Below are 23,977 nucleotides of genomic sequence, written 5' to 3' on the forward strand. Positions count from 1 at the left end.
GAATATGCAACTATCACAGTTTCAGGGTAACAATGCCTGTATTTTCCCCCTCTGTGGTCCCTTGAGGGCTCTCACTTAAAGACTTCTGGCTCCCAGGAATCACCTCTCCTGGCAGGAGACCAGCATTTCATTCCCTTCTGACTGGGGGCTTTAAAGCTGTAAAGCTTTGTAATCCACACTGTGATATCCCCAGCAAGCCAGTCAGCCTAAAAGGTCAGCATCTGTGCTTTGCTTTCTCTCAGAGGGCTATAACCAGTGTATTGCCAGCAGTTACAAGTTACCACAGAGCTCTTTCTAAGCAAGCACCTTTATTTTGAAGGTAAAAGCATCACAGAGAAAGCAGATAAAACAATAAAAGAACCTGCACACATGCTAAAAAAAAATTAGCAGAGGTCACCCCCAACTCCAACCTACTGTTCTGCTAGGTGTCAGTCCTTCAAATCCCTTAACTGGGTTTTCCCTGTGGTTACAAGTTCACATCAGTCTTTAGATCACGAACCAGTATGAAGGCCCAGAGTCAGTTTAAACTCAGGCTATTTATCCAAAAGTCCTTTCTTTGCCTGTTGGTCTCTGGAGAATCCAGTCTGAAACAGAATATGCAAGATTCCTCTGGAGGTGGGACCTCTCTGGAGATGTTATAACCTGAATGATTTGCTTTAATCATTCCCTTACAAATTCCTGGAGGAGCTGTGGTAAGTTTCCTCCTGTGAAGTACATAAAATCTAAGCTAAGAAAGAATTTGACATTGTATCTCCTTTAAACCCTGTTATAGTCCTAGCCTTCACAAACTCCGCAGGCAAGGATTTCCACAGGTTGTCTGTGCGCTGTGTGAAATTTGTTTTAAACCTGCTTCTCATTAATTTCATTTGGTAGCTCCTAGTTCTTATATTATGGGAACAAGTAAATAACTTTTCCTTATTCACTTTCTCCACACCACTCATGATTTTATATACCTCTATCATATCCCCCCTTAGTCTCCAAGCTGAAAAGTTCTAGCCTCTTTAATCTCTCCTCATATGGGACCTGTTCCAAACCCCTAATCATTTTAGTTGCCCTTCTCTGAACCTTTTCTAATGCCAGTATATCTTTTTTGAGATGAGGAGACCACATCTGTATGCAGTATTCAAGATGTGGGCGTACCATGGATTTATATAAGGGCAATAAGATATTCTCCATCTTATTCTCTATCCCTTTTTGAATGATTCCTAACATCCTGTTTGCTTTTTTGACTGCTGCTGCACACTGCGTGGATGTCTTCAGAGAACCATCCACGATGACTTCAAGATCTCTTTCCTGATTAGTTGTAGCTAAATTAGCCCCCATCATATTGTATGTATAGTTGGGGTCATTTTTTCCAATGTGCAGCAGTGGGTGCTGAACCCACCTCCCCGTTTTGTCAATGATATTTTTAGTGAAAGTCAGGGACAGATCATGGGCATCTGTGAATTTTTGTTTATTGCCCATGACCTATCCAGGGCTTTTACTAAAAATATCCATGACAAAATCTTAGCCTTAGCTATACAACAAGTATAATACCCATTATACACACAACCCAAGAGTCAGTAAGTAAACACAGGAATGAGAAATGAACAGACCAAAGAAAATTTTATAACAGTAGATTACAGAGTTGGTTGGAAAAATGTTTCTTTCTTCAGTGGAAAATGTTGACGGAAAATGAAAAAAAAATCCTTTTAATTGAAATTTTCCATGGAAAATTTTGGACATTTCATCAAAAACTGAAAATTTTCAGCTGAAGCATTTTTGTTGTTTTTTTTTGACACCAAGACAAAATTTCCCATGGAAAGCAGAATCTTTCTGGAAAAAATGGTTTTGCCTCAATTTTCTGTTGAGAAACCATTTTAAGGGAAATTTCTCTAACAGCCTAGTAGATGTATCCACCTAATAGCACTTAGAAATTATAGTCATTGATACTCCTGATTCAGTCACTCCTAGCTAAGAAAGAATTTGACGTTGTATATACTGGGCCAGATCCTCTGTGGGAATAAATTGGTATAGCTCTATTGACTGAAATGGAGTTACACCAGTTGACAATCTTTCCCACAGTGCTTTGTAAGTTGCAGAAGTATTAATTGGTGGAGGAGTTCATCATAATAGCTTCCTTACTCATTTCCTCCACAGATTTCTTTTCTTTCCTAATACCCCAACAAGTCATTTCAAAATACCAAGGAAACTTCAGGACCCAGAAATCCATAAGCTCCCAAACACCATCTCTGTTAAGAACTCCTTAGGTATTATATAACCAGCTGGGTAGAGAGAAATAATGTTATCCATATAATCCCCCACTTCACCCTTCTTTCTCTTTCACATTGTCCATGAGTGAGCTGTGGAAACTGTCCATGAGTTGACTCTTTCAAATTCTGTATTTGGAATGCCCAGGTAGGGCATTATCCCCATGTTTGGTGGGACCTGACCTTCCAGGCAAACAGCACCATGGGAAAGTTGTTTTGGCAGCTTTAAAAAGACAACAATGTAGCACTGCCAAAAACCTCTTGGCTTAGCCTCATTGGTAGCTGAAGATTCCCATAACGATTCTGGAGAGTTTAGAAAAAGTTCCGTAACTGCTGGCCAGGGTATATTAGATTGTAGCAAAAATCAAATTTAAGTGATATTAAACACTACATAAGAATTTAGCTTTAGTGCTGTTGATGGGCACAACTCTGTAAGATGTTGCATGCGCTCTCTGGAGTAGTTACCAGAGAAGAAATTACTTACCTCCTGCAGTAACGATGGTTCCTCAAGATGTGTGTCCCTATGGGTGTTCCATTGTAGGTCTGCTTGCATCCCTGTGCTGCTAATTGGAGAACTTTGGTAGCAGTGTTTGTTAGGCCCACACATGCGCTGTCTCTCCTCGGGCCTCACCACGAGGCTAACCAGCATGTGCAGGCTAACCCCCCACAATTCCTTCTCTACCGCAGAGGCATTAACAAGAACTCTGAAGTAGAGGGGAAGAGGGTTGGTTGTGGAGCACCCCTAGTGACACACATCTCAGAGAACTATTGTTACTGCACAAGGTGAGCAACTTCTTCTTCAAGTAGTGTCCCTATGGGTGCTTCACTGTAGCTGACTTCTGAGCAGTATCCCTGCTGGAGGGCTGGGGCTTCAGAGATGGGTCAGTTACAGATGACAGTACAGTGGAGCTGAAGGTGGCATTGGAGGTGGAGTCCCCAATAATCATAGCGTGTTCTATGAAGGTGTGGGCTCACACCTAGTGGCTGCTCTACAGATTTCTTAGATGGGGCATTCTTCAGGAAGGTGACAGATGAGGAGATTGGCCTCATGGAGTGTATGTGAATACTATCCGAAGGTGTCATGTTGTGAATCTGATAACATTGTCTAATGCAGTTCGAGACCCACTTAGTCTCTGGGCTGACATAGCTGAGCCCTTGGATCGCTCCACAATAGAAAGAAAAAGCTCAGGGGAATTCCTAAAAGCCTTCGTCCTATCTAGATAAAAAGCTAGGGCTCTCTGAACAACTAGCGTGTGTAGTATAGCCTCCCTATTATCATGGTGAGGCTTGGGGTAAAAAGTCAGAAGGTGGACCAGTTGATTCATGTGAAACAGGGAGGTTACCTTAGGGATGAATTTTGGGTGTGGCCTGAGTGTGACCTTGTCCCAAAAGAATACTGTGGAGGGGGGATGTGCCATCAGAGCCTCTATTTCTCTTATTCTCCTAGCTGAGGTGATCGCCACCAGGAAGGCCATTTTCACTGACAGGTGTGTAAGCGAGCAAGCTGCCATGGGTTTGAAGGGAGGTCTAGTCAGGCCTTTCGACACCAGGTTTAAATCCCATGTACGGGCGGGATGTTGGAGTTGTGGGAAAAGGTTTACTATACCCCAGAGGAATCATTTTGTGTGATAGTACTGAGTACCCCTCTACTTGTCGGTGGAAGATTGCTATAACTGCTAAGTGGACCCTAAGTGAACTGAGAGACAGTCCCGATTTTTTAAGAATCAGTACATAGTCTAGGATCTTCGGAAGAGTTGTGGATGTTGGAGAAATTTGTTGGGAATTACACCAAACCTGAAACCTGGACCACTTTTGCAGGTATAATATTGCATGGTGTGGACTTTCTACTGTGGAGTTATATCTCTTGTATCTCCTTCAAGCAGGTGCTTTCTATGTGTTGGAACTATGAAGGAGCCAAGCCTTGAGGCAGAGAATCCCCAGGTTAGGATGTAGAGTCCGTTTTTTGTTCTGCGATAAGAGGTATGGAGTGCATTGGAGAGAGACTGGTGGGCATGTCACGAGTTGTGACAGGTAAAGATACCAAGTCTTTCTCAGCCAAATGGGAACAATTAGTATGATGTGTGCTCCTTCTCTTTTTATTTTTAAGAGGATATCATCAATAAAAATGCTAAAGAAGCTAATCAATTGCAAATGGACTGCTAATGTCTCAGTCTCTAGCCGGGGTGGTAGAGAAGGAACTGAGGGGGGTTAGCCCATGTGCACTAGTTAGCCTCATGGCAGGGTATGAGGAGAGACAGCCCATGTGCCGGCCTAATGGACACCGCTACCAAAGTTCTCCAATCAGCAGCGCAGGGATGCAAGCACCCCTACAGTGGACACTACTCGAAGAAGAACCAGGATGTCTTACAGGGGAAGCGTAATAAAAAGAGGGACTACGTGGTTAGGAAGCACTCTAGTTACTGCTTAAGGCATGGCTTTGTCCTAACACTACAACCTCCACTCCCTCTGAAGCCAATAATAGTGAGCTGTGGTGCTCAGCACCTCCCAGGACAAGGCCCAAATTACTTACTTTACATATTTAATCTTATATCTCTTGTTTGGTCTTGGCCTTTCCCCTTCCTATTTAATCCTCATTTGTGTGATGATAGTGAAATTAGCATATGAACCTCACCAACATGTCTTCCAAACACCATTCAGGAATGCATTGACATTATATATTTATTGAGTTTTGCAGACAAACTCCACCAATACAGCTTTCATGTCCAGCTCTTCCATAATTTGTGTCCACATCTTCTTGTATATCATATTGGTTAACTTCAGACATATAAAAGTAGTGCAAAATAGCTATAAAAGGAAATAATAATAATATAGCCTGGCCTACCAAATGTTGAGTAAAGTGTGAATAAGAATTTCAGCATCTTGCACAGGCAATATTCAAGTATGCAAGAAGTACTCCTTAATGCAAGAAAGAGCAACAAACAAAGGAATTCAGGTAATCTAAGAAGAACGGTGGGAAGCTCTTAAAATACAAAGAATTTTACTACCGTGCAGGGAGAGAAAGATGTTTCATTGAGAGAGATATATTATCTGTCTGGCAAGGGGCCTGGGTCAGCAGTCACGTAGCACACTCTGTCAGTACCTGGCCCAGGCCAGGGACGCTAATGATTCAACTAGTGGACCAAATTCAGTGATGAATCCTGGTCATGTGCCGACTGAGCCATGTCGTGCATATGCTAAGATCTGTCTGGCATTGGCTCAATTGTCTCGGAGTGCCCACTGTAATAATTTCAGATGTAGGAATATTTGTTCATAAAAATCAAGGCTAATTTAGTGTAAGATTTTATGGATGATAAATAATGAGATAATACAGTAACTTCATTAGAAAAGTTTTGGTAATGGAAATACAAAGCTAAATGTATGCATTATGTCCCTGGGTAGCATAAACCAATGATAACATATAAAGCAGAAGCAAAGATCCATGAATCAATCCCTGGAAGACTTCAGAAGATTGTTTGTTAGTATGCTGTTATATAGCCGGAGACAAACAAACAAATCAAAAACCCAACCAACCAACCAAAATCAAAGATACTAGCCCAAAATCTCCATTTCTGTTCAAAATTTAAAGTTATTTAAAAAAAGCTCCAGAAAAAAAAATCAGTTCAGATTCAAGCAAACATTGGATCTGATCTAAAACGAAGTCAATGGTCTTGGAATCAGATTCACAGTCCTTAGAATGCTGCAGGCTAAATGAGCCTCAAAACAGTAACTCTTGGCAATATTCAAATTTTAAGTAACTCATTAAATACATCTCAAGTTATTGTTTTCTTTGAATGTATTTCTGGTCATTATAGCCCTGATTCTGCAAAGTGAATCCAACTGACATTAATGGAACTCCAAGTGAGTATACATTTTAGTAAGACTTTTGACACAGTCCCATTGGAGTGGAGAGTATGCTTATAAAATTTGCAGATGACAGCAATCTGGGAAGAGTTGTAAGCACTTTGGAGGACATAATTAGAATTCAAAAGAACCTTGACAAATTGGAGAATTGATCTGATATCAACAAGGTGAAATTTCAACAAGGACAAGAGCAAAGTACTTCATTTAGGAAGGAAAAAATCAAATGTGCAACTAAAAAACAGGGAATAACTGGCTAGGTGGGAGCTCTGCTGAAAAAGACCTAGAGGTTACAGTGGATCACAAATTAAATATAAGTCAACTATCTGATGCAATTACAAAAAAGGCTAATATCTGTGAGGTAAACCTGCAGCCAAGCCAGGGCTGCTTGCTCAGCTGACTCTCCAAAAGAGGCCATCCACCATACCAGCAGGAGGAACCTAGACTGGGAGAAGGGGAGTGCTCTGCAACTGTGGGGCTTATTTCTGATCCCTCCTCAAGTCACGTCTCCAGGAAGAGATCTTCTGGGCTGTGTCCACTGCCTTCCTGGATGCCTTCAAGAAGCAGTGTGCACTGTCCAGGGTTCTCTTCTCAGTGTCCCCGTCTCCCCACTCTGGATCCCTGATTTTATCCCTGTCACCTTCACTCTCACCCCTGTTTTTCATCTGTTGTCCCCCATGATTAGTTGATGCCTGGGTCCAGTGGCCCCCCTCTTACGCTACAGGAGAGAGCTTTTAATACTGCACATCCCCAGACCCTCAAAAGGTGCCCCTCCAACAAAGCTGTGGTGAGTCACCACTCAAGCATGCAGCAAGAACCCAGCTGCACTAACTTATCCTTGCCACAGAGCCTGCAGTGACTCACCTTCAGGCTTGTGGCAGCAGCCTATCCTGGAGTAGATAATAGGTCAGATGACCTCCAGGCTTAGACATTTCGCCAACCCTGCCACAGCTGCAGATCAGTCTACCCAGTCAGGAATCGTGCAGTGTATCAGGGCTCAGGCTCTTGAAACACCCAGCCTACTTCTGGTCCAGTTCCAGTTCCTGCCCCAGCATTGCTTGAGCCCTGTTCCAGTCTTGTTCTTGCCCTACTCTGAGCTTGCTCCAGCCCTGTTGCCGACCTGCTCCAGCCTTGCCTTCACCTCCTGACCCTCCTTGGACCCTCAGACTCTTTCTGATTAAGGGAATATTTGCTTATGAGGCTTTGAATCTATTAGCAGGTTGATTTTGCTCCGGTAATGTGGTTTGGCTGTACAGGCATGCAAAATTAGCAGCTTTTTGGACTCAGAAACTCAGTTCACTGTATGAAATCTAAGTAAAAATTACGAGGAACAGAATACATATAAAACAAATACAGAGATGACTGTTAACTGCCTTGCTGACCCAGACACCCGTGGAGCAAATTGGTGCCAGTTAGGCCAGTAATACAATTTCCTCTGATTTATTCTCAGCACCCTGCCTTAACATTATGTTGTTTGCATACCAGTGCCAAAGTGAAGTACCACAGGCAACCTTGATTTCTATGGGATGGATCTTTAGTTGAAATCAGTGGAACCATAACAATTTACACCATCTGATGAGCTGCCCTTACAGCACCAGCCCAACAGCACCGCAAATGAACAACATTTATATTTATTAATTTTGAGACACTTTTTCGACCTTCTTCAACCAAACAGGCTTTTAAACAAGCTATTTACAATGTCTTTTAAAAAAAGACAAACAAATAAAACTCAGTTTGCAAAAGACTAAACTCTCCACTACTTCTGTCAGGCCAGAGAGTTAGCAGAGCAATTGAAACACTGAAGCTTTAATTGGTGGGAGTTAAGCAGTAGAAGTATGTCCCTGGGCTAAAACAGCCCTTTCTGCTCTGTTACAGGGAAGAGACAGCAACACAATTTGAAAGAATAAGGAAGCAAATGCTGTCCAGCACAAACAAACACCTACTCAGGTTTTTTATTCCCTATTGCACAGGATAAAATCAATCAACCAAATACACTCAGCGAACCCTGGAAAGCACCAAAAATAAAACCCTCCACCAGCAACACAATACGCATATACACAAAAAGGTTTTAAAAAGTCCAGACCAGACTTTCTGCCAGACTGTTCAAATTTTGATTTTCCAAATCCAGTTTCTGTCTTAGCAAAATACTGAAGTAGATTGGGGGCAATCAATTAAAGACACTTTGAAAATTTATTTATCTATGGACCGTTTGTGACTGGTTCTTATGTAGGATGTGTTTATGGTGGCACCTCTCCCTTAGAGCGTCCATACAAAGACCTGTGTGAGACCCAGGAACACGTTGGTGCCAAATGGCAGAGGGCACAGCGGATGCATAGAGTTTTATAGGTTCGGCCAATCCCAGGTCCCACTGGCCGCGGTTCGCCGTTCCAGGCCAATGAGGCTGCGGGAAGCGGTGTGGGCCGAGGGATGTGCTGGCTGCCGCTCCCTGCAGCCCCCATTGGCCTGGAACAGCAAACCGTGGCCAGTGGGACCTGGGATTGGCCGAACCTGAAGACGCTGCAGGTAAACAAACCGTCCTGGCCCGCCAGCAGATTTCCCTGATGGGCCGCATGCCAAAGGTTGCCGATCCCTGTTCTAACACAAAATCTAAATTTCTGCCAAAGTTGAAATCTTCCCATGGAAAGTGAATTTTCCACAGGAAAGTCATTCCAATGGACAATTCCCATACAGTATTATAGCCTGTAATATTTGCAATCTCTGCACTTGGTGATCACAGACACTGCTTCCTTAACTCATCCACATAAGCACATAACAGTCTCAAACTGGCTGAGAACTGGGGCCTTGTCCGTCCTCTCTTCTTGAGTTGACTTGTGGAACAGGCTGTACCAGTCCTAAAGGACAGTACAACCTGCGTAGACACTTTGGGAAAGATTATGTCTCAGAAGGGCACATCTCCGAGCAGTGAGGAACACAGTTCCCCTTGGGGTGGTGTGATATCCTTTATCCACTACTCAGGCCAGTGCCTAAATGTCATGCTTTGGCCCTTAACAGGTATTAATTTAAAAGAACTTCAATGTATTTCCATAAAAATAGGTTTGATGATTGGAAAATATATTCCTTTAGCTGGTCTATGTCTGCCTTTTTCAGGTACTTAAGTATAGGCCCTAATGTATATAAAGGCAAATGGGTTAAATTCAAATGAAACTCCTCTATGTCTTATATTTGTCTGAGCTAATTATGTTTATGCTCTGGAATGTATCCTAAAACTGGAACTAAAGGATACTGTTAATCAAGTAAAAAAAAAAATACATTCACCCTCCATTAATAGAATGGTGAAATATTTTTTAAATATGTAGTTTTTGGGACTACAACCAGAATTTTTTTAAAAAAATTCAAACTTCAAAGGACCAATTTCAATACTGTTTAATGAACAAATTAGTACCTTAGAGTAAAATGTGTACTTGCTCCGGAATGGTCAAATAATTGTCTTAGGATAATTTAAATATTTTATGGTATTTTTCAACAAGTTGATAATTTCAACTTGGGTAATTCCCAGAGTTGGTTTAAAACTGAACTTCAGATCCAAACCACCCAAACTTTAGGGAAGTTCAGATTTAGATGTCAATTTCATGGATCTAATTCTTCACTTCTTTTTGTGGTAGTTTACACATATGCAGAGTGTAAAACATTACTATTTTGATCAGGTAACATTTGCATGCTCACTTTGCACAAGCGTAAATGACTACAGTGCAGTACAGTGCTAGATACTGGTGAAACAGGGCCTGCAGGTTGGGCCTCTCAATATTGGGATCACATGGAACACCATATTCAAACTGCAGATTTATTTCCTAATTCAAACTTTCTGTCTCAGATCCATTTCTCATAATTACATTTTGTCTACCTCCATCATTTTAAGTGGGCAAAGTAGCTTCTATTTCTTGTCCCTAACATATTGTTTAAGGCTGCTGGGAACTGGTCTGGCTGAACATTTGAAATTTTAATGAAAAAAATCAAAATTTTTCAATCAGCTCCTCTGGGCACCATTAGGGTGGCTGCCATGATAAGTGGCTGAATGCCAGTGATGGATAAAGTTATGTCTATATGTAGAATTTGAAATCCACTAAAAAGTGTTCAGTTTGTGAAAGTTTCATTATAATTTAAATATTATTAATTATTAAAATGTTAACCCCAAAGCATTTCCACTGTTGAGATAACTGTAGTATTGGCTTTAATTAAAAGGACATGTTCCCTAGTGGATAAAGCAGGACCAAGAGACTGGGATCCAGGACTCCTGGGTTCTATTTCCAGCCCTGCCCCTGACTTCTTGTGCATTTAAGTTCTCCTCATTTCCATTTCATCATTTGTATAATGCAAATAATACTATTTACATAGCTCATGGTAATTTTGTCAGGTTCTAAAGTACCTAAATTTTGTCAGGTTCTAAATTATTAAAGTTTCAGATGAAAAGTGCTACGTATTGCAGATGCCACTTATTTTATTCATGACAAAAGGACGGATATCAATAATACTATATACTGATGGACAATTTTTCGACAAAATCCTGGTCCCACTGAAGTCAATGGCAGTTTACAAATCACTTTAATGGGGCCAAGATTTCTCCCAGGGTGTCCAAGTTGCACTGACAAGATAAACATGTGGGGTATATTGTTTGGCTATACCAAAAGAAGGACAGGAGACATTACATATGGTTTTAATCAGGCCAAAACTTTATTATTAGATGACCCGGCAGATAAAAGTGTACAGTGCAGGTAACCCCATGTCCATTCAATAACTTCCTGGGGGACTTCCACCAGCACCGCCTCTTTTTAAATTTAGGTCCCTCAGCCAACCTATTGTTGGGACCTTACTATCCATGCTCCCCTCTTGTAGGAGGGTTAAGGTGGGCTATAAGAAAAAGGGGGGATGGCTCCCTGCTGTACCAATCATAGGAGTCCCCAACCCCTGCCCCCACCTGTTCTGTTCCTTTAACCAATACCTCCTTTCCAAGTCCTTTACCAAGCCATTTATCTGGTCACTGTAAACCTTCCCTATGGAGTACCTGCATTGGACAGCCGCCCTGCACTTATATGAGTTGTGATATACAGCCTACTACCCTTCATGCCAAACATCAACAAAGCCCTCCCCAAACCTGCTGTGGGGAAAGTGAAAAAATCCCAAATCCACCTAGGCTGATCCGGTGGTAAGGGAAAAATTCCTTCCCAGCCCCCCTAAAAAAGGGGTGGCTAGTGCAAGGCCCACAGCAGGTCTTGACCAAACCTGGTATTTCACTACCTAATGCTGCCTCAGCCTGCTCCATATGAAAGGGGGCTTCACCTCACAGGCTGCCCCTTTTAAATCCTTATGCCCACCCAGTTCCGGGGATGAGGCAGTGTCACCCCTTGTCCCTTTTACAGCAGTTTGACCTCTTTCTCTCCCCTCCCCAGCCATAAAGCACTGTTCCCTTCATTCGACCAGCCAAATCACCCCACCCCCGGCTTAAAGATGCGGTGTGGTCATTACTCTTAATTTACAAATCCTATTTTTGTGCACAAACAAAACTTGATATTTACACAATTATTAGTATTGTGTTTGTACAAAGGTGTGGATGCATACAAGTTCTCATCTTGCTGGTAAAATCTATATGTTAAGGATTTATTGGGAAAAAAATATTGAATAATATGTTTTTATGAGTGCTATCAATTAATCACAGTTAATTCACGCGATTAACTCAAAAATTAATTACAATTAAAAAATTAATTGCAATTAATCACACTGTTAAACAATATACAACCAATTGAAATTTATTAAACATTTTTGGATGTTTTTCTACGTTTTCAAATATATTGATTTCAATTAAAACTCAGAATACAAAATGTACTCACTTTATATTATTTTGATTACAAATATTTGCACTGTAAAAATGACAAAAGAAAAAGTATTTTTGAATTCACCTCATACAAGTACTGTAGTGCAATCTCTTTATCGTGAAAGTGCAACTTACAAATGTAGATTTTTTTTGTTACATAACTGCACTCCATAACAAAACAATGTAAAACTTTAGAGCCTACAAGTCCACTCAGTCCTACTTCTTGTTCAGTCAATCGCTAAATGAAACAAGTTTGTTTACATTTACTGGAGAGAATGTCACCTGAAAGGGAGAACAGGCATTCACATGGCACTGTTGTAGCTGGCATTGCAAGGTATTTACATGCCAGATATGCTAAACATTCATGTGCCTCTTCATACTTCGACCACCATTCCAGAGGACATGCTTCCATGCTGATGATGCTTGTTAAAAAAAAATATGGTGTTAATTAAATTTGTGACAACTCCTTGGAGGAGAGCTGTATGTCTTCTGCTCCATGGTTTTACCCACATTCTGCCATATATTATGGTATTCTTGGATGACGACCCAGCATATGCTGTTTGATTTAAGAACACTTTCACTGCAGATTTGACAAAACACAAAGAAGGGGATTGGTCCTGCTTTGAGCAGGGGTTGGACTAGAAGTCCCTTCCAACCCTGATATTCTATGATTCTAAGGCTCGTATATCAGATTACTAAAGATAGCTACAGCACTTAACCCAAGGTTTAAGAAGAGCAGAATCCATCATCAACATGGACGCATGTCCTCTGGAACAGTGGTTGAAGCATGAAGGGACATATGAATCTTTAGTGCATCTGGCACATAAATATCTTGCGATGCTGGCTATAACAATGCCATGCGAATGCCTGTTCTCACTTTCAGGTGACATTGTAAACAAGAAGTGGGCAGCATTATCTCCTGCAAACGAAAAAAAACAAAACTTGTTTGTCTGAGTGATTGGCTGAACAAGAAGTAGGACTGAGTGGACTTGTCGGCCTTAAAGTTTTACATTTTTTTATTTTTGAATGCAGTTATTTTTTGGACATAATTGTACATTTATAAATTCAACTTTCATGATACAGAGATTGCACTACAGTATTTGTATTAGGTGAATTGAAAAAATACTATTTTGTTTTTTACAGTGCAAATATTTGTAAAAAAATAAATATAAGGTGAGCACTGTACACTTGGAGTCTGTGTTGCAACTGAAATCAATATATTTGAAAATGTAGAAAACATCCAAAAATATGAAACAATAGAATACCATTTATTTAAACAGCTCAATTAATCACAATTAATTTTTTTAATTGCTTGATAGCCCTAGTTTTTACACCTTCCAATTCATTAAAAATACTTTACATATAAGCTTGTCTTCATGTAAAATGTTGGAGTTCTCCGGTACTAACAACTGTTCTTTTCATATGTTATACTCTGTACCTTTAGTTTTATCATTTTTCAATTTTAAAAAGTACACTACAAAATGGAAATCAGAATGTAAAGATATTAGTAGCAATTGCAAACATTTCTATTCCAAGCATTTGCACAGTACTGATCCAATGTAGCCTTCTGTTAATGATACATCTGTCATTTTATTGACATCCCTACACAGCTTTATTCTCTTTTCTAATTAAGAGAGAAAGCTGGTTATGTCAATCTATCAACTGACATCCAAGTGCTTTTGTTCTAACGTAAAAGGCAATAAACACCACTATTGTTACGCTAAAACAAAAACCATGGGAATTTTAACTGAAAAACCCAAGATAACAAAATATATCATGGATAAATTGAAATAGGCTCACCCTTGTTCATAAAAAAGGCACATGTACATATATAATGAGTTAAAGGAAGATAATACATAAAATATTAATTCCAAGTAAGGAAAACAAACAATGCAAGAATAATCTCTAATATGTCTTACTGTTTATGATCTGACACTCTCCTCATATATTTCAATCTCAAACAAGAAGATGGCATCCACTGAACAATAAATCCTCAGGGAAAAAACTAAGCTGTTGAATACCTCAAAATACTTGCATGTAAGGACATGAGTCCATCACTACACTATTTAATAAAATATATCTGCTTAATAGACTCTGGTATGCAGATGAACACACTCTGGATATGATTTCAGCACTGGCTGAGATATTAAGGAGGATTTAATGAATATGCCTCTCCTGTGATCTGGTCACCATCTCCTCCTGAAGTAAGGGTTCTTCAGCTCTCCCAACAGTGAGGACTTTCAATAATGGTTCATCCTGGGAGACTCTTACTTGTTCACATCGATGCTCTAGTCCCTGTTCTAACTAAAAATGTCATGGACAAGATGGTGGCAAGCCAACTTCAACAGCATTAGATGACCTCCAATTTTTAAGTATCAGAGGGGTAGCCGTGTTAGTCTGGATCTGTAAAAGCAGCAAAGAGTCCTGTGGCACCTTATAGACTAACAGACATTTTGGAGCATGAGCTTTCGTGGGTGAATACCCACTTTGTCGGATGCATGTAGTGGAAATTTCCAGGGGCAGGTATATATATGCAAGCAAGAAGCAGGCTAGAGATAACGAGGTTAGTTCAATCAGGGAGGATGAGGCCTTCTTCTAGCAGCTGAGGTGTGAAAACCAAGGGAAGAGAAACTGGTTTTGTAGTTGGCAAGCCATTCACAGTCTTTGTTTAATCCTGAGCTGATGGTGTCAAATTTGCAGATGAACTGAAGCTCAGCAGTTTCTCTTTGAAGTCTGGTCCTGAAGTTTTTTTGCTGCAGGATGGCCACCTTAAGATCTGCTATTGTGTGGCCAGGGAGGATGAAGTGTTCTCCTACAGGTTTTTGTATATTGCCATTCCTAATATCGGATTTGTGTCCATTTATCCTTTTCCATAGAGAGACTGTCCCGTTTGGCCGATGTACATAGCAGAGGGGCATTGCTGGCATATGATGGCGTATATTACATTGGTGGACGTGCAGATGAATGAACCAGTGATGGTGTGGCTGATCTGGTTAGGTCCTGTGATGGTGTCGCTGGTGTAGATATGTGGGCAGAGTTGGCATCGAGGTTTGTTGCATGGATTGGTTCCTGAGTTAGAGTTACTATGGTGCAGTGTGCAGTTACTGGTGAGAATATGCTTCAGGTTGGCAGGTTGTCTGTGGGTGAGGATTGGCCTGCCACCCAAGGCCTGTGAAAGTGTGGGATCATTGTCCAGGATGGGTTGTAGATCCCTGAGGATGCGTTGGAGGGGTTTTAGCTGGGGACTGTATGTGATGGCCAGTGGAGTCCTGTTGGTTTCTTTCTTGGGTTTGTCTTGTAGTAGGAGGCTTCTGGGTATACGTCTGGCTCTGTTGATCTGTTTCCTTATTTCCTTGTATGGGTATTGTAGTTTTGAGAATGCTTGGTGGAGATTTTGTAGGTGTTGGTCTCTGTCTGAGGGGTTAGAGCAGATGCGGTTGTACCTCAGTGCTTGGCTGTAGACAATGGATTGTGTGGTGTGCCCGGGATGGAAGCTGGAAGCATGAAGGTAGGCATAGCGGTTGGTAGGTTTTCAGTATAGGGTGGTGTTAATGTGACCATCACTTATTTGCACCGTGGTGTCTAGGAAGTGGACCTCCCGTGTAGATTGGTCCAGGCTGAGGTTGATGGTGGGGTGGAAGCTGTTGAAATTGTGGTGGAATTTTTCCAGAGTCTCCTTCCCATGGGTCCAGATGATGAAGATGTCATCAATGTAGCGTAGGTAGAGAAGGGGTGTGAGTGAGTCCAATTTTTAGACACTCAATAGTCAGTCTCAATGGTTTAAAGCACTGGTGGGCAACCTGCGGCCCATCAGGGTAATCTGATTGCGGGCCGCAAGACATTTTCCTGACATTGACCGTCCGCAGGCACGGCCCTCCCACAGCTCCCAGTGGCCGTGGTTCACCATTCCCAGCCAATGGGAGCTGCAGGAATATTTAGTTTTCCATCATGGGTCTCTGCAAATTTATCCAGGCTCCTTTGTTCCCACGTAGCAATAGTGGCAAGAAATATTTTCTTTCATCTTTGACTAAGAGATTGTGTCTTTTCCTCTCAGATGTGGGCCTTCCTATGATTGCCTGGAGGTCTGTAAGACCAGCCTAGATTTGCACTCTACCCTGGATTGCACAAAGAATCAGCTGGTGGGGAATGTAGCTGTTCACCTTTTAGGTAGGTCTGGAAAAGTATACTATAGCTGTGCATTGACTGACATTTCATTTCCAAGGTGGCATTCCATGAGCTGTTTGCTACCTACAAACCCCTAAATGGTCTATGCCCCTAGTTATAGTGATATCTAAGACATCACTATAACTTCTATGCTACGTCATAGAATACTTTGGTTGACTGCCCCAAAAGTGAAGCTCATGGGAGCCAGGGCAAGTAGCAGGGTCTCTGGAATTCACTGCAGCTGGACAGACATTTTAACTCAAAACATTCTATGGATACGATTTAAGATGCAACTTTTGTCCAGGCTCTTCTCTAACTGCACATTTTAGAATCACCTGGAATTTGGTCCTTTATAGCATTCTATGACACTCTTTCTTAAGGTTCACTAGTTTGGTGATGGATGGGAGGAGGAGAATGATGTGGCAGAATACATGTTCCTTGTTGTGGAGAGTGTGTTGTTAGATCTTACTCTAAACCAAATAAATTATGCCTATGCAAGCCTGGATTAACCAATGTGCACTCGATGGGGAGAAACACATACACATCTAGGGTCAGGAGGGCCCTGGTGGAGGGGTGGGGGAGGACCTGCCTGCATGCTGTGGTGAGAGCCAACAGGGCAGAGCAGAGAGCATAGTCATCCCTATGGGACAGGAGCCACTGTGGAGTGAGTGTGGGTTTGGCTCACTCTCCAATAGCCTCCCAGGGGCAGGAACCCCCTAGGGGCAATGAAGGTGGGGGGACCCAAATGCTATAGTGCACAGGCTACAAAATTCTTTAATTCAGCACCATGCCTAAATAATGTAGTAGTGTGGCTGGAGAGCCTGGCTCATAGAGGACACTGATGGTACAAAGCATCCAAAAGACAATGCCTATGGAGCACCAGGGCAGCTCCGGGAAACACAGGTTTATGTCAAAACAAGCCAGAACTAAACATTTCCATTCAGGTATGTTGAAATATTTTGCTTTGAAAATTCCAAATCTGAATTTTTCAGAAGAGAAGATTACTCACTCTGTTCAGTAACTAAGGTTCTTCGAGATGGTTGTTCTTGTGGGTGTTCCACTTTAGGTGTCTTGGCGCCCTAAGCCTGTAATCGGAGATTTGTAGTAGCAGTGCCCTGGTTGACCGCTCCCTAGCTACCTAGCATGCACAGCCTAGCTCCCTAGCTACCTAGCATGCACAGCCAACTGACTCCCAGTTCCTTCTCTATCCCAGAGGATCAGCGTGAAATTCTGAAGTAGAAGGGAAGGGGGGGTAGTGGAGCACCCACAGGGACAACCATCTTGAAGAACCTCAGTTACTGCACAGGGTGAGTAACCTTCTTTTCTTCTTTGAGGAGTGTCCCTATGGGTGCTCCACTTTAGGTGACTATGGAGCAGTATCCCTCAGTGGAGGGGGGACTTCGGAGTTGGTTTATTGATGGTGGCTAGCACTAAGTGTCCAAACTGTGTGTCTGCAGCTGATTGTTGCTCGAGAGGGTAGTGTTTAGTAAAAGTGTGGGCAGAGGCCCAGGTAGCTGCTTTGCAAATGTTTGTGATAGGTGTGTCACTGAGAAATGCTATTGATGTTGATAACGCTCTGATGGAGTGTGTGCAAACTCCTGGTGGAGCAGGGAGGTTGTTCTGCTGGTAGCACAAATGGATACAGCTCGATATCCATTTAGATAGTCTCTGTTTAGAGATGGTCTGACCCTTCGATCGAGAGATTAGACAATTTTCTAAATGATTTTGTTCTTTCTGGGTAAAAGGCTAGTGCTCTGTGGACATCGAGTGTGTGAAGAGAAGTCTCCCTGTTGTCGGCATGTGGTTTCAGGAAAAACACAGGTAAGTATATCGGTTGATTTAGATGCAAGGGCGAGACTACCTCGGGTATGAATTTGGGATGTTGCCATAGGATCACTTTGTCTTTATAGAATGTGGTATCAGGTGGGGGTGCCATTAAGGCACCTAGCTCTCCTACCCTTCTTGCCGATGTGATGGTGATGAGGAAGGGCACCTTCATCGATAGATGTAGCAAAGAACAAGTCGCTAAGGGTTCAAATTGTTTCCCCATGAGGCTATGGAGGACAAGGTTAAGGTCCCACATGGGCATAGATTCTTTTAGCATTGGGTAGGTATTCATCATGCCTTTTAGAAAATGCTTAGTCATTGGATGAGCGAAGACAGTCGCTCCATCCATGTTATCATGTAACAAGGTGATTACAGCGAGGTGTACTCTGATGGAGCTGTTGGATAGCCCCAATTTTTTAAGACCCAGTATATATTCGAGGACCCTGGGCAGTGGGCCCGACCGTGGAGAAATATGGTTTGCCTTGCAGCAGGTGCAAAATCGTGTCCACTTCTGTGTATATGTTTTTCGTGTGCTTAGTGTGCGGCTGTTCAAGAGTATGTCTTTAACTTCATCAGAATTGTCAATACCTGTTAGCCATGCAGAAATCAGGCCTTGAGATGGAGAAGGGCTAGACTGGGATGATTGACGCATCCTGAGTCCTATGTCAGAAGGTGAGGTATTAAAGAGAGGGTTCGAGGTGGTTTCACTGCCATCTGTCTCAGGTATGGGAACCATGTCTGTCTGGACCATGTAGGTGCAATGAGAATGACCCTGGACTTGTCTTGCCTGATCTTGTGTATAACCCGACTCAGAAGTGGAATTGGAGGGAATGCATACATTAGTGGCTCCTCCCTTTTCATGAGTAAGGCGTTGCCAAGGGAGTGGCTTCCCAGCCCCACTTGGGAGCAGTATTGAGGGCACTTTGCATTGCGGGCTGTTGCAAATAGGTCTAGAGAGGGCAACCACCATAGGTTGAATATGGTGGTGAGGGTTGCGTAGTCTATCTCCCACTCATGAGTTTGTGAGAAGTCTCTGCTCAGTTGGTCCGTTGTGGTGTTCTGGTGTCCCGGCAGGTAGGATGCCGAGATGTCTACATTGTGGGAGATGCACCAATTCCAGAGGCATACTGCCTCCATGCACAGAGGGTATGATCAGGCTCCCCCTTGGCAGTTTATGTAGAACATGCATGCTGTGTTGTCCATAAGGATTTTGATAGTAGTGTTGTGGATTACAGGAAAGAAATGATCACATGTGTTTCTGACTGCTCTTAGTTCTAGTATGTTTATATGCAAGACCAACGACCCTGGATTGTGTTGTCGTCCAGGTGAGCTCCCCATCCCATGAGGGAGACATCCGTGGTGATCGTTACTGAAGGAGCTGTGTGTTGGAATGGGACACCTGAGCAGACATTTTGTGGGTGCATTCACCACTCAGAGAATCCTTTACCTTGCAGGGCATGGTGAACTGCCTGTTGAGGGAGTGCTTGTGTGGTATATAACATGTGCAAAGCCAGGCTTGTAGGCATCTCATATGTAGTCTGGCATGTTTGACGATGAAAGTCATAGTGGCCATGTGTTCCAACAGTCGTAGGCACGTCCTGGCGCACGTTTGTGGGCTGTCTGTGACCGTGGTAATCAGAGTGGTTAAGTTGAGGAAGCGCTGTTGGGGTAAGCTTGCTGTTGCTCTGAGGCAGTTGAGATAGGCCCCTATAAATTCTAATTGTTGGACAGGGACTAAAGTGGACTTCTGAAGATCTATTTCAAGTTCAAGGCTCATAAAGAGGGCCATTGTGATCTATGTGGCTTCTAGTGCTGCCTGCTGTGTCGGTGCTCTTAACAGGCATAGAAACGTCCAGGTCCAGGTCTGGAAAAATCATGACCCCTAGTCTACGAAGGTGAGCTGCAGTGACGGCAAGGACCTTGGAAAAGATCCTTGGGGCGATTGACAGGCTGAAGGGTAGCACTTTGTATTGGTAATGTTGATGTCCTAGGGTGAAGCCCAAGAATCTTCTGTGCACTGGGTGAATGATGACATGAAAGTAATTGTCTTATTGGTTGAAGGATGAGAGTCAATCTGCTTTCTCTAATGCCAGAATCATCATTAATAGGGTCACCATTTTGAATTATTGTGTTCTCACAATCTTGTTAAGTTTGCATAAATCCAGGATGGGTCTCCATCCGCTGTTCTTTTTCTGAGCAAGGAAATAATGGGAATAAAATCCTCTTCCCCTTTGTTGAACTGGTACTGATTACACAGCCCCTAATTGCATGAGGTGGTATATTTCTTGTTGTCATAGGGGCTCGTGAGAGGGGTCCCTGAGGAGAGATAGGGAAACGGGGTGGGTAGGTGAGATAGAAATAAATGGGATGGAGTAATCCTGCTGGATAATTTCCAGGACCCATCTGTCTGTGGTGATGTTGTTCCAGACTGGGTAATATGGTGACAGGTGGTCGTCAGAAGGTGTTAGAGTGGGGTTGAGATCCAGAATTAGAGAGCGTAGAGGTCTCAGGCCCTCGACCAGACCTTCAAAACGATAGCCTGGAGGTGGAAGGCTGGTCTTGATTCTGCCTTTGTTCCGTCTGCCTCTGTTTGCAGCATTGGGTATAGTGTCTTTGGGGCTGGGAGTATGGTGCAGCCCGGAATTTTTGGTTGTAAAACCTGCCCTGTTTTTTCTTGTTTCCAGGGACATAGATGCCAAGAATCTTTAAGGTGGTCCGGGAGTCCTTTAAGTATGAAAGGACACATCGGTGGATTCGGCAAACAGTTTCTGACACTCAAAGGGTAGGTCCCTAACCGTAGACTGTACCTCCCTTGGGAATTCCGACAGGTGGAGCCAGGATGCCCGATGCATGACCGTGAAGGTTGCGATGGAGCGTGCTGCTGTGTCCATGGAATTGAGGGAGGCTTGGAGGGCCGTCCTTGCGATGAGAGCGCCTTCGGAAAAGTTGGACTTATATGCGTCTCTCCTGTTCTCTGAGAGATGTTCAATAAAATATGACATTGTAGAAAAGAGGTTGTGTGTATATTTTGTGAGTAGTGCAGAGTAATTTGCAATGCGGAACTGTAAGGCAGTGGAAGAATAGGTTTTGTGCCCAAAGAGGTCTCACCTCTTCCAGTCCTTGTAGTAAGAGATGGATCTAGACTGTTGCTGCTTGCCCCTCTGATTTACTGCCTCCACGACCAGTGAATTAGGAGTTGGGTGGGTAAAAAGAAATTCAGCCCCTTTTGCTGGCATGTAATATTTTTTGTCCAACTTTTTGCAAGAAGGAGGGGCCATGGCTGGTGTCTGCCAGATGGTTTTCTTAGGGTCCATTATGGAAGCATTAATAGGCAGTGCTATTTTTGCTGATGGGGATGCCTGGAGTATGTCAGTGAGCTTATGTTGGGTCTCAGGGAGCTCAGAGAAGGGTATGTCAAGGGAGTCCACTACCCTCTTTAACAGGTCCTGAAAGGACTTGAAGTCATCCCCCGATGTGGGAGGTGGTGGCATGATTGTTTCATCTGAAGACAAAAATTAAATGTGTGTAGGTGGCAAGGTGTCTCCTTCAGGTGCATCCTCCTGCTCTTCAGTCTCCTCATTTTGGGCCTCTGGAGGTGCTGAGTTCGTTGGTGAGGAACAGCGGTGTGCTCTGGAGACTGGTGGGTTAGGCGGGCTAATGTTCTGGGCCCCATAGATGGCCCATGGGTCCCAGTATGGCCGGTTGGGTGGGAGGGCCATAGGAGGTGGCAGCCAGGATTGGGGCTGCCAGGCTCGCGCATCTACCTGTGGCTGGTGATATGAGGGTCCAGCATTAGGAGAGAAGTGGTGAGGGGTATACAGTCCTGGATCATCCTACTCAACATCATCACTGAAGAGAGGTGGCACTGAATCCCCTGGGGTGGTGATCCCTGGCTTGGTCCAGGCTTCGCTGGGGTATTGTCAGTACCGAATAAGGGGGTCCCTGGCGTAGAAGAGACTGCTAGGTCTACCTGTCTGGTGAAAAGTTGCTGTACCGGGAAGCTCGGTGCCAGGGACGGCAGCGCAGTCTGAGAAGAGAGAGTCAGAAATGTCGATGCCAAGGTCTTGCTGAGCTGTGTGTGCGCAGCAGGTGGCACCATTACACTGGTCGGTGCCGGGACATTTTTCGGCATGGTCAGTGCCAAGCTAGGGAGCTTGGCTTTAGATCACACATCTGACAGAGCCTGCCTGTACCGGGTCCTTGGCTCCTCTGGAAGTCTCAGTACTGGATGTTCCCAGTGCCTCTCAGTCTGAGGCTCTCAGTGCTGTCAGTACTGGGACAGATTTTTCGCTTTCTTTTAGCCAGATCTTGCTGTGGCGATGACTGAGACCAGTGTTTGGTTGCCTTTTTAGGGACAGGGTCTTTAGAAGCAGACTTGGTAGTGGAGCCCTTGTCTGAGACTGCTGCTGGTGACCGTTGGCCAAGAGGCGTCCTGGACTCTGGGTTCTGGAGTCTGGCCTGAGGGATTTCTCCATCATTAGTAACTTAAGTTGGAGGTCCCTGGCCTTCAGTGTCCTGGCGATCAGTTTTTTTACAATGATGACACTTTTGGGGAATATGGGTCTCTCCGAGACAGTGGACGCACTGAGCATGGCCGTCTGAAACAGTATCAACAGCCTGCAGGTCAGGCAGCATTTAAATCCAGGAGAACTAGGCACGCCTGAGGAAGGGCCAGCGCTGGAGAAAAATGGGTAGCCCGTTTTTAATCAGTCATCACTGACAGAGGCCCGCCGGGTGGCGGCAGGGGGTGGGGGAACTTAAACAATTTTTTTTTAAATATGGAAGAAGTTAAGACTGTTAACTGAAGTTAACTAAGATTGAGAGGATAAAAGAAAAAAGAAGGAATATGAACTATCTATGGATTTGAAGGGGAGCTGCTATTGCTCTGACTCAAGCCGAGGGTGGTAAAGAAGGAACTGGGGTCAGTTGGCTGCGCATGCTAGATAGCAGCTTGGAGCGGCGCGAGATGGCTGCCACGCATGCGCGGCCAACCAGGGCACTGCTACTACAAATTTCTGACTACAGGCGCAGGGCGCCAAGACACCTAAAGTGGAGCACCCACAGGGACACTCCTCGAAGAACTTTCTGTCCTGCAAAAAAAAAAAATTAACATTTCAACTTTTGGTCCCCATTTGGGACAAAAACAAAATTTCAAATTATCAGAATTTGCTGCAGGATGGAAATTCCTATTTTAACCAGATCTAGAATATACTACTACTACTGCTACATATCCTCAACTGGTATTAATCACTACAGCTGCTTTAATGTAAATGGAGCCAAGCCAATTTACACTAGGTGAGGATCTGGACCAGTTATAACATTGACCTAAAATTGTTACACTAACAGGATAGACTAAATGGACCACAAGGTACAAGCATTCACAGAGCTTCAAGGAATAAAAGACTAGATGGTTTCACCATGATCATTACAGAACTCAGATTATCAGATAAATGGTAATTACATATATAAACTTAAGAACTCTCAAGGAAGCCTTAGAGAAGCTGAACTGTGAATGAAACCTTCAAAATCGCAGGCCAAAATGGCAGCCATTGCATAATCACAGAATCCTAGACCTTTGTAAAATATTGTCTCTGAATTTGGGGCCAGTTTGTGCCAGCACCAAAAGCTAGCAAGCCAACTATGGGAAGTTTACTTAAAGATAGGGGCCTCCTGCAGTGACAGTCACCATAGTAACTCCTGTGTCATTCCCAACCTCTCATTTCCTCTGTCTGGTTCAAAGGACATGGCCAAGGGAAAAGAGGTATGGCCAAGCCTTCAATATACCCCAGCAATTCCTGGCTGCTGTAACAGGCACTTAGGGCCACTGACAGCCAGCAGGACTAAGAGCAACCTTCAGGCTGTTCTAAGTTATACTGAAAGTCTGGGCTGGCACACAGCTGATCCAGGACTAGGGGAACATAAAGTTGACTTAAAGCCACCTTTGCACATCTCTCTTAGTAGGTGTGCTATTTTTTTCTCACCTGCAGTTGAGGAACTGAGATCATCGGTCAGTTACAAACTACATAATTCAGTCTCCTGACTGCTGCAATGA

At 43.3% G+C, this 23,977-nt stretch overlaps 1 protein-coding gene across 3 annotated transcripts in view; it reads right to left on the reverse strand.

Moving 5' to 3' along the window:
* The window catches only part of LOC120399008 (cytochrome P450 7B1), a 189,838-nt gene that overhangs the window by 29,898 nt on the left and 135,963 nt on the right, over positions 1-23,977 (reverse strand). The window lies entirely within an intron of this gene.

The sequence above is a fragment of the Mauremys reevesii genome, linkage group 2, assembly GCF_016161935.1.
Source record: "Mauremys reevesii isolate NIE-2019 linkage group 2, ASM1616193v1, whole genome shotgun sequence".
NCBI lineage: Eukaryota > Metazoa > Chordata > Testudines > Geoemydidae > Mauremys > Mauremys reevesii.